Source organism: Schistocerca serialis, chromosome 1, assembly GCF_023864345.2.
Source record: "Schistocerca serialis cubense isolate TAMUIC-IGC-003099 chromosome 1, iqSchSeri2.2, whole genome shotgun sequence".
Classification (NCBI taxonomy): domain Eukaryota; kingdom Metazoa; phylum Arthropoda; class Insecta; order Orthoptera; family Acrididae; genus Schistocerca; species Schistocerca serialis.
In genome coordinates this window covers 928,884,911-928,897,048 of record NC_064638.1, presented here as the reverse complement: position 1 = coordinate 928,897,048, position 12,138 = coordinate 928,884,911, and the positions used below count along the sequence as shown (strand labels likewise).

At 42.1% G+C, this 12,138-nt stretch overlaps 1 protein-coding gene across 2 annotated transcripts in view; it reads left to right on the top strand.

The window, feature by feature from the left end:
- The window catches only part of LOC126412402 (serine protease svh-1-like), a 467,630-nt gene that overhangs the window by 369,444 nt on the left and 86,048 nt on the right, over nucleotides 1-12,138 (top strand). The window lies entirely within an intron of this gene.

Below are 12,138 nucleotides of genomic sequence, written 5' to 3'. Positions count from 1 at the left end.
CTCCTTTTTGAGCAACTGGCAGCTTCAATAACGGGTAGGAAAGTTATTTTTCCCTCTAGTGTTGTACGTATGAACATCACTGTTCTTCGTGAATTGAGATGGATTATTTGGAACGAATTTCATTAACAAATATATGTGCTCTGATGGTTAAAGTACCTAACTCCTTGAAAAGGTGCCTACATGATGTCCTTGGGCGAACACCAATAATTATTCTCACTGCTCTCTTTCGTGCAATCAATACTTTATGTATAAGTGGTGAGTTACCCCAGAAAACTATTCCATAAGACATTATTAAGTGGAAATATGCAAAGTATGTTTGGAGGCTGATCTGTTTATTACCAAGACTAGCGATTATACGAAGAGCGAAAGAAGCTGAACTTAGTTGTTTGAGAAGCTCAGTAATATGCTCCTTCCAGTTCAAGTTGTCATCAATGTAAAGACCCAAAAGTTTGGAGAAATCTACCCTGTTAACTGAGCCCTGTTCATATGCTACACCAATTGTCAGTATGACTCTATTGGTGTACAGAACTGGATACAGTGAGTTTTTTCAAAATTAAGGGAGAGTCCATTTTCTGAGAACCACTTAATAATTCTTTGAAAGACATCCTTAGCAATATCTTCAGCTGGTTTTTTTTTTTTTTTTTTTTTTTTTTTTTTTTTTTTTTTTTTTTTTTTTTTTTAATGGGATTTATTATAACACTCATGTCATCTGCAAAAAGTTCTCATTCCACTTGCTGAACATTAAGTGGGAGGTCATTCACATGAATAAGGAACAGCAGAGGACCTAAAATTGAACACTGTGGGACTCCCTTTGTGATAACTCCCCATTCACTAGAATTTACCACCCTCCCAACATTATTTGTGCTATTCAGCACAACTTTTTGCTTTCTGTTCATTAAGTATGATTCAAACCAGCTGTATGTATAGCCTTCAATTCCATAAAACCTGAGTTTTTCTAAGAGTGAGACATCATCCACACAGTCAAATGCTTTGGAGAGGTCACAAAAAATACCAACTGGTGATAATTTTTTATTTAGGGCTTGTACTATTTGATGAGTAAATGTGTAAATAGCATTCTCGGTTGAGGAATCCTCCCGGAATCCGAACTGTGACATGCTGAGTAAATTATTTCTACTTAAATGTGAGACTACTCTTGAATACATAACTTTTTCGAATATTTTAGAAAATGAAGTCAGTAATGAGATTGGTCCATAATTATTTCAGTCACTCTTCTTCCCTTTCTTATGAAAAGGTTTGACAATTGCGTATTTCAATCTGTCTGTGAGTTACTATAAGGACAGCCACTGGCAGAAGCATGTGCTCCAGTTACCTCTGGAGCATCTGATACCAAACCTGCCTGCAACAGCACCATTCCACCAAACTGTAATTGACCTCCCGGGGAGGTTTCTGAAGTTGATAAGTGATCATTGATGGATAACAGTCTTCATTGACCATTTCACTTGTTCTGCTTTCACCAAAGCTAGGCCAACAGCCAAAGCTCTGGAAATTGCAAAGTTCCTTGTTTGCAGACATCATTTTGAAGCAGGGAGCACCCTATGAGACAATCTCTGAGCATGGAATAGATTTCCAGTCGATATTAGTATCAGAGGTAATTTCATGTTGTGACATCACCCATAGGGTAACAATCTACAGGCAAATTGCCTCTTAGAATGCTTTAATAAGACATTGACAGAAATGTCCTTGATGTACCTTGATGTTGAAGAGAGAGACTGGGATACAATATTGTCCGTTGTGTCAATAGAATATTACACTGCAAAGCAGGGCACTATGTGCTTCAATGGCTGTTTCTGCTCCATGGTCACAAGCCTGAGATGAGGATGGATGTGCTGCTCCCAATTAAATTAAATGATATTCAGGATGACTATGTGAATCACCTCATCACCAGGACCAAAGCTAGCTTGCATACAAAGCCTGAATGCACAGAAGAAAGACAAAGAGCACTATTACACTAAACACTGGCCAATGAGATACAGCCCGGGACACTTGTTATGGATTGTTATGCCTGTGTGAAAATGGGGGCTATGAGAAAAGTTACTAATGCTTGACTTCGGCCTGTATCATATACTTTGTCACTTGTTGGATATCACATACAAAGTCAAGGATGGTGATTCTTCATCAAGAGAACAAAAGTGGGTAGGCATTGTTCATATCCTCCATATGTAGCCCTACTACAGTACCATCCAATGGGGTGAAGTTGACTGCTGGTGTGAAACTGACTGAAAAGTTCAGGAAACAGTTCATGTTAAATAACTAAATATTGTGATGAAAATTCATTTATTTTAGTTACTGTATTGTTTGAAAATTCTTAATTCATTGCAGTGGATAAATGTATAGTATTCCAAACCCCTGTCTGAATACAAGAACTGCTTTTTTAATGTTTATAATAAGCTTAAACATTTATTTGTGTCACTGACATAAAACAACTCTTGTCTTTGTCTTATATAACTCGTGCATTGACCCTTCACAGTGGCAATTCCAGCAGTAACAGATTATAGACACAAACAAAATTTTGCAAATTTTTGTTGGAATTGGGGTTAACCTGATCACCTGAGAAACTTCTGGTGAAGTTGACTGAGTGGTTCTCTCATAGACAAACATTCATGAATGCAACAAGAATGTGACATAATGAATGCAGCAACAAAGTGACACCATGGCTGCAGCAACAGCTATCTGTAACAGTCTATTGTAGAGTGAAGAAGTGATTGTTGCAAGTGTCTGTATGTCAACTTATAAATTTTTCACACTGATTGCAGTTCTGTTTGTTGCAACTTACAGTTGAGATCATAAGAGCTGCCACTGTGAAAATGCCCCAGATATAAAAATTTAAACTGGGTGAACTAAAGAAATATAGGCTGGATGTTTATTACTATATGTTACTGTAAAATGGGCTGAAGTTGACTGCCAGGTGAAGCTGGCTGAAAACTGAAAAATGGATTTCATTTCTTCTAACAAATTTGCCAAACCCAGGGGGAGAATTTTAGATCTGAAGCTGAAATGTTAGGGTTTAATGTACAGTGAATACGTTTTTTGTGTGTATTTCATTGGAGTTTCATAAAGCAAATTTGTGATCAGATTTTTTTATCCTTAAACTCTCTTTGTATGTTATTCTGAAAATAGTATTACAGTTTAATTATTATGGAAATTTATTTTTCAGTTGCTGATAAAGTTTCAGAACAATGAAAGTCACCCAAGAGTCCTAAAAGATTCACAGTTATTTCATAACAGATAATCAGTCAAATTCACCACCAGGTGGGATGAAGTTGACTAATGCAGTTTTGCTGCCATAGGTCAACACCCATGCACTGAAAGAAAAATCAACGTATAAATTTCATAGCTTTCAGAAATATTTAAGTTTAACCCTTTCCACTCCAAGGGTGAGCGGCACAAAAAATTGCGAACTTTTTTTCCACTCTGAAGTTGAGCCTCGTTTGACATGATTTTTAATAGCTCTCACAAGCTCTAGTCTCAAATGTGACTGCACTACACATCAGTGCTTCATAGTATTGCCATCTAGGGAAGCCTGTTTTAACGTAGTGTAGAGTTGTAGCAGTTGTGTTATTATATTCAAGTTAGTAGGTGCATAATGGCTAGTTCTGAGGAAGAAATTGTAAAGCCTTTAGCGAAATGTCTAAGTGAAAAAGAGAGTGACAGTGATTTTGATGATGGCAATGATTCATTTGTAAATACTCGAACAGTCCACGGGTAAATTGCCGGTTCATAGTGTCCAACGGGCACAATATTTCAGCGATCAGACATGTCACCATCGTCAGGTGCGCTGACGAACTGAGCTCCTGAGGGCGGGCGGCCGATTTAAATCCCCTCCCCCATGGGCCGCTCTCTTCACCATCCGCGCCCACGCACCGGCGGTCGTGAAGACGTGGGTGTCAGAATCTGTCATATCATCGATGTGCTTCCTATGTCCACCCTGGTTGCCAGTTCATACTTCTTGCTGAGAGTCTTCTTAATTACATTCAATGCCGGGTCCCAAGCCTTGCTGAGATTGTAGCCGCAATCTCGGTTGATAAGATCTTCCCTGGTGCAAATTTCAATAGCCTCCCTTGTAACGCTGTCCCAGTATTTAGTGGTCTGAGCCAGGATCTTGGTACACTCATAATCCATCTTGTGTTTCTCGGACAAAAAGTGCTCTGCTACCGCTGACTTATTTGGATATTTCAGTCGAGTGTGCCTTTGATGTTCTCGGCAACGATCTCCATTGGTGCGTACTGTTTGTCCGATATAAGTCTTCCCACACCCACAGGGAATTTGGTATATGCTGGCCTTCCTCCAACTGAGGTCATCTTTCACACTTCCCAGTAATGCCCGTTTTTTATTGGGTGGGCAAAAGATGGTTTTAACTTGGTGTTTCTTTAATATACGGCTGATTTTCCCTGATAGTGCGCCATTGTATGGAATAAAGACAGTGGCTATCTCTTCTTCCATGACTTCATCCGTCTCCACAGTTGTGCTATGTTGGTGGGACAGAGAGCACGTCTAATCTGCCATTCCGAGTAACCATTTTTTCGGAACATGGTTTTGAGGTGTTCCAATTCCTGGGGAAGATTCTCTTCATCTGAGATGCTGCATGCCCTGTGTACTAGGGTTTTTAGTACTCCATTCCTCTGAGAAGGGTGGTGGCAGCTGTATGCATGCAGGTACAGGTCAGGGTGTGTTTTCTTCCTGTACACACTGTGGCTCAGAGTACCATCAGCTCTTCTCTTGACCATGACATCCAGGAATGGTAATCTTCCTTCTGCTTCGGTCTCCATAGTGAATTTTATGTTTGGATGTATGGAGTTGAGGTGTGTAAGGAAACCCAGGAGCTTGTCCCTACCATGGTGCCAGATGACGAATGTGTCATCGACATAATGGAAGAAACAAGTAGGTTTCCAATTGGATGATGCCAAGGCTTCCTCCTCGAAGTACTCCATGTACAAATTCGCGACCACCAGCAAGAGTGGGCTGCCCATTGCGACTCTATCTGTTTGCTCATAGTATTCCCCATTAAACAGAAAATACATTGAGGTCAAGACATGCCTAAACAGTTCGGTGGTCTTCTCGTCAAATTTCTGCCCAACTCTCGTAGAGGCACCCTGGTGAATAGTGAAACCACGTCGAAGCTCACTAGGATATCAGTGTCTTTCCGTCTGAAGTTGTTGAGACGTTTCACGAAATCCACAGAATTACGGATGTGGTGAGGGCATTTACTTACATAGGGGCTAACTAATTCAGCCAGATATTTTGCAAGCAAGTAAGTAGGTGCCCTAATGTTGCTGACAATCGGGCACATAGGTACCCCCTTCTTGTGGACCTTAGGGAGTCCATAAAGTCTTGGTGGTACAGGTCCTTGAGGTGACAATTTCCTGGCGTCCCCCTCTGGTAGATCCGTGTCCTTGAGTAGAGCCCTGGTCTTGTCCTCCACCTTCTTCATGGGGTCAGCGTTGATCTTCCTATAGGAGTCGTCATCTAGCAGGCGCTCCATCTTCTCAATGTAGTCCTTACGGGAAAGAACAACAGTGGCATTGCCTTTGTCAGCAGGTAAGATAACAATCTCAAAGCACTCTCTTAGGTCCTAAATGGCCGCTCTCTTTCTACTGGTAATGTTAGTCTTCGTAGGTTTAGTTCTGGTCAGAGCCCGGCAGGTTTCCTGATGCACTTCTTCTGCTGCTTCAGGTGGTAATCGTGCTGCAACCTGTTCCACTGCACTGATGATGTCCGCGACCGACGTGAACCTAGGGGTGGGAGCAAAGTTGAGTCCCTTCTCCAGAACCGAAACCGCCTCATGAGACAGCTCCATGTTAGTGAGATTGATGATCGTCTTGCATGGTGCCATCAGTGATGGTTTATCTGAGAGGCATGAAATCTGACATCCAGTGGCCTTTTTATGTGCAGAATCGGCTGTCATCCAGGTAACACCATCCACCCAGTCCCATGTCCACGAATTAAACTGATTGTCCTGTTTAAGATGAAGTTTAAATAGTTCCTGGGCGTTGTATTCAAGGCTGTGGCGAGTAAAGTGCACCCTCTCATGTACCAAGGCAAGGACAAGGCTGGCCCGTCTCTTAATTCTCTTGGCTGCTGCAGAATCGATGTGATGCGTGACCTTAGCAAAGTTCGGTACAATCTGCTCGGTATGACATCTCTTCAGGAATGCAAGAGCACTCAGCAAACGGCATCTTCGGTGGCGCAGCTTGTTGAGTTTCTTCGTGCTGCAATACATCTCCTCCCTGTAAAGGTATATGATGTGATTCTTCAGTTTCTCCCGGCGTATTTATTGCTCGAACAGTCCACAGGTATACTGCCGGTTCATAGTGTCCAACGGGCAAAATATTTCGGCGATGAGACATGTCACCATCGTCAGGTGCACTGGCGAACTGAGCTCCTCAGGGCGGATGGCCGATTTAAATCCCCTCCATCCGTGGGCCACTCTCTTCGCCGTCCGCGCCCACGCGCCGGCAGTCGATGTGCTTCCTACATCCGCCCTGGTCACCAGTTCATACTTCTTGCTGAGAGTCTTCTTAATTACATTCAATGCCGGGTCCCAAGCCTTGCTGAGATTGTAGCCGCAATCTCGGTTTATAAGATCTTCCATGATGCAAATTTCGATAGCCTCCCTTGTAACGCTGTCCCAATATTTAGTGGTCTGAGCCAGGGTCTTGGTACACTCATAATCCATCTCGTGTTTCTCGGACAAACAGTGCTCTGCTACCGCTGACTTATTTGGATATTTCAGTTGAGTGTGCCTTTGATGTTCTCGGCAACGATCTCCATTGGTGCGTACTGTTTGTCCGATATAAGTCTTCCCACACTCACAGGGAATTTGGTATATGCCAACCTTCCTCAAACTGAGGTCATCTTTCACACTTCCCAGTAATGCCTGTGTTTTATTGGGCGGGCAAAAGACGGTTTTAACTCTGTGTTTCTTTAATATACGGCTGATTTTCCCCAATAGTGCGCCATTGTATGGAATAAAGGCAGTGGCTGCCTCTTTTTCCGTGACTTCATCCGTCTCCACAGGTTGTGCTGTTATATATAGTTTGAGTTAAATGATGATGGGAACAGTCCGTCCTAAGAGCTCAAAAATTATCACATAGTGAAAAGTTTTGTATTTAATTCTTACGTAAATATATTTGAATGAAAGTGCGTTTTTTGTTTTAATGTATACTCTAACTGTTGGTCAGTGACCTCATTGGTTCCACAAAGAGACACACACAATTCTCTGGGGCGTGCTTACTGCTCGGGTGGTGGCAATTTAAATAATAGCACATAGAGATCCCCTTTTGCCTGCATTACAAAGTGCAAAGGATTGAAGTCCATAATCAGTCAGCTTCACCCCATTTCATTGTACTGATGCACAGATCTGCGCTGGAGACTTCCTGTTCCAGGAAACTGAAGACCCACTCTAAGTCACAAAGTTTCAATGGTAAGGGCTATCTTTGATTCTCACGATAGTGAGAGGATGTGACAACACAATCAGAACACGAGTGATGCTAACACTGCTATACAGAGGATCACTGACACAATATGGATCTAGAATGTTGTATTCAGCTCCATTGTGTACTTCTGAAATGGTGGTTTGCTGTTTCTCTAGGAGAGTGAATTGTGGTGCATACAGTTGAGATAGTGGTTAATGATTACTGGTATACTAATGGTTGCCAGTGCAGATCCAGCTTCAGCATTATTATGGAAAGGATAGATTACAACTCACCAAATAGACTAGACATTTAGTTACAGAAAAGCACCATGAAACATAATGCTAGAAATTTCAGCCTTTGGATGAAATCCTTCTTCAGAAGTAGAAAAAACACACACATTCACACAATAACTCACACACGTATGGCCCCTTTCTCTAGGAAGTAAGGCCCAATTGCAACTGTGTCTGATGTAGGAAGCAATCTAGCTGGGGTGCATATTGGGAGTAAGGTAGAACCAGGAAGGGGGAGGGATAGCATAGTAGGATAGGGATGGGGAAAGATGCTAGTGATGCCTGTGAAATGGTACAGGAGGAGGAAAGAGAGAGGTGAGAAATAGAGAAATTTGTTTTTAGCAAACAGAACACAGCATCATACAATGTAAGCTTTCACGGCCAGTATTGTCTTCACATAAAACTTCCGGGCTGATAGGCCGTGGTCGAAGTATAAAACTCTCCCCTGACATTTCGTCTCCAACTGTGGGAGACATCCTCGGAGGTACAGTGGCGAACTGCAAAGAAAACTCGAGGAAGCGCTGATTATACAGGCAGCACAGAGGGTGCCACTGTCGATGACGTGGTGTTGGCTATGGGATTGTCTCTGGTAATGCCAACATTCTCGATTGAAAGTAATTGATCGTCACATTTGCGGTGCAACGCTGACATCCAAATTTTATCTAGTTTAACACCTTTGTCTTTCCTGTTAAAATTATTATGGTGTTTATCAATCGCGATAGCCTCTCTATACAAGTGTGCATAATAATGTGAGGTTTTTGATATGACGCTCATCTTGCTGAATTTTATTTCATGATCACCTTCCTGGTAAACATGTTCCACTATGGTCGATTTAGCCATGTGACCCAGGCAGCAATTCCTCTTATGTTCAACAAGACGATGTTCACACTTCTCTTTGTGGTACCAATCTAAACCTGTCCACAACTACAAGGAATTTATACCCCCAGTGTAGCCAGAGGGTGTCGTGCATCTTTTGCTGATCTTAAATATTCTTTTATTTTCCTGGTGGGTTTGGGTCAACAGTAATTTGTCGCAGGCACAAAGGAAGGCGCTGAGGGATATAAATGCAGATAAAAACATTATTGTTCTTAAAGCAGATAAGGGTAATGCCACTGTCATACTGAACAGTGAGGACTATCATGGAAAAATCTATGATATTTTGGTTCCCTCCAATTAAAAAAAACTCCAGAAAGATCTGACTATGAAGATTTTAAGAATGACCAATGGACTGGTGAAAGTGCCTTTATTCGCCTCTGACGATAAGAAGCTGCTTTGTAAAACAGAAGCGTACCCACCTAGACTTTATGGCTTACCCAAAGTGCATAAACCTGAGATTCCGTTGAGGCCAATTGTCAGCGCTATAGGCGGACCAACACACGAGATAGCTAGACATCTTGCCTCATTGCTGCAACCTTATGTGCAACCTTATGTTAAACCTCAATGGCTGCAACCTTATGTTAAATATTCAGCTCATTTCATTGACAAGTTAAAGGAAATGAGCGTGGTCCCAGATGATATCCTCGTCAGTTTTGGCATTGTGTTGTTATTTATCATGATTCCGGTAAACAAAGCTATCTTATTCATTGCGGATATTTTTCCTACCGATATTGTGGCATTATTCTGACACTGCCTCACCACAACCTACTTTCAATACAATAATAACTTTTATGAACAGATTGACAGGGTGGCTATGGACAGTCCTCTTAGTCTTGCTGTGGCTAACTTATTTATGGAGACTTTTGAACAACGGGCGTTGTCGACTGCCAGTAAGAGACCAGCCAGATTGTATTGCTATGTCGATGACACGTTCGTAGTATGGACACATGGAGCAGAGGAGTTGGATGCCTTCCTGACACATTTAAACAGCATTAATCCAAAAGTCAAATTTACTATGGAGACGGAAAAGATTGGGCAATTGAATTTCCTAGATGTGTCTATGATTATACGATGGGATGGAACGTTAGGCCATAAGGTGTATAGAAATGCCATGCATACTGATCGTTATCTACAGAAAGATTCAAACCACCACCCTAGACAAAAAAACAGGTGTAATGAAAACCTTAGTAGACAGGGCATACAAAATTTGTGAACCTGTTTATTTAAAAGATGAGATTGAACATCTACAGTCAACTTTTGTGAAGAATGGCTGTTCTAGCAAGGATATAGATTGAGCACTTCACTCTAGGCAGCAACGACGAACAAAAGTCGCCAAAGGGCAAAGTTTTTCTTCCATTCATTAGTAAGGTCACAGATCGCATTGGGAAAGTTTTAAGCAAGTATGGGGTGGAAGCTATTTTCAGACCCACCAGGAAAATAAAAGAATATTTACAATCGGCAAAAGATGCACGACACCCTCTGCTACACCGGGGGTATATAAAATTCCTTGTAGTTGTGGACAGGTTTATATCAGTACCACAAAGAGAAGTGTGAACACCCATCTTGTTGAACATAAGAGGAATTGTCACCTGAGTCACACGAATAAATCGGCCATAGCGAAACATGTTTACCAGGAAGGTGATCATGAAATAAAATTCAGCGAGACGAGCATCATATCAAAAACCTTGCATTATTATGCATGCTTGTATAGAGGCTATCAAGATTGATAAACACCATAATAATTTTAACAGGAAAGATGAAGGTATTAAACTAGATAAAATTTGGATGTCAGTGTTGCACCGTAAGTGTGACGATCGATTACTTTCAATCGAAAATGTTGGCATTACCAGAGACAATCCCATAGCCGACACCACATGATCGACAGTGGCGCCCTCTGTACTGCCTATATAACGAGCGCTTCCTCGAGTTCTCTTCGCAGTTGACCGCTGTACCTCCAAGGATGTCTCCCACAGTCAGAGACAAAACGTCAGGGGAAAGTTTTATACTTTGACCATGGCCTATCAGCCCGGAAGTTTTAAGTGAAGAGAACACAGCATGTTGTTCTCAATGGAGAGACGTCTACATACGTTAAAGTAACCTCTGGTGTGTCACAGGGGAGTGTTATGGGACCATTTCTTTTCACAATATATATAAATGACCTAGTAGATAGTGTCGGAAGTTCCATGTGGCTTTTCGCGGATGATGCTGTAGTATATAGAGAAGTTGCAGCATTAGAAAATTGCAGCAAAATGCAGGGAGATCTGCAGCAGTTAGGCACTTGGTGCAGGGAGTGGCAACTGATCCTTAACATAGACAAATGTAATGTATTGTGAATACATAGAAAGAAGGATCCTTTATTATATGATAGCGGAACAAACACTGGTAGCAGTTACTTCTGTAAAATATCTGGGAGTATGCGTGCGGAACGATTTGAAGTGGAATGATCATATAAAATTAATTGTTGGCAAGGCAGCTGCCAGGTTGAGATTCATTGGGAGACTCCTTAGAAAATTTAGTCTATCAACAAAGGAGGTGGCTTACAAAACACTTGTTCAACCTATACTTGAGTATTGCTCATCAGTGAGGGATCCGTACCAGGTCGGGTTGACAGAGGAGATAGAGAAGATCCAAAGAAGAGCAGCGTGTTTTTGTCACAGGGTTATTTGGTAAGCGTGATAGCATTACAGAGATGTTAGCAAACTCAAGTGGCAGACTCTGCAAGAGAGGCGCTCTGCATCACAGTGTAGCTTGCTGTCCAGATTTCGAGAGGGTGCGTTTCTGGATGAGGTATCGAATATATTGCTTCCCCCTACTTATACCTCCCGAGGAGATCACGAATGTAAAATTAGAGAGATTCGAGCGTGCATGGAGGATTTCTGGCAGTCATTCTTCCCACGAACCATATGCGACTGGAACAGGAAAGGGAGGTAATGACAGTGGCACGTAAAGTGCCCTCCACCACACACCGTTGGGTGGCTTGCAGAGTATAAATGTAAATGTAGATGTAGATGAACAACTGGTTCACAGTCATTGATGACACCTTCATGATCTGGAATGGAGGTGAGCACATCCTATCCAGATTCCTCCAGAACTTTCACCTTCTCCTCCATTTGCTTCATGTAGTCCTCCTCAGCCCAACAATCCACCTTCCTTGATGTTGATCTCAACCTCAAGGTTTGATACATCAGTACCTCTGCCCACATCAAACCTAGAAACCACCGATAACACCTCCACTGCTGCTACACATTCCATACCAAGAAGTCTCTTTCATACAGCCTAGCCACCCATGATCACCACATGTGTTGTGATGAAAACCCGTCTCCAAATACTCCAAGAGTCTCACTGTGGTCTTCACAGACCAGTATTTCTCTCCCAAACTTGTCCAGGAACAGATCCCCCATGCCTTGTCCCTCCAGTCACCTTACCTACCCCAACATACCTACTGTCTATCCACAAAGGAGCACTTCTCTTGTGACCCATTACCATCCAGGACTGGAGCAACTGAATCACGTTCTCTGTCAGGGATTCTACTATCTCTC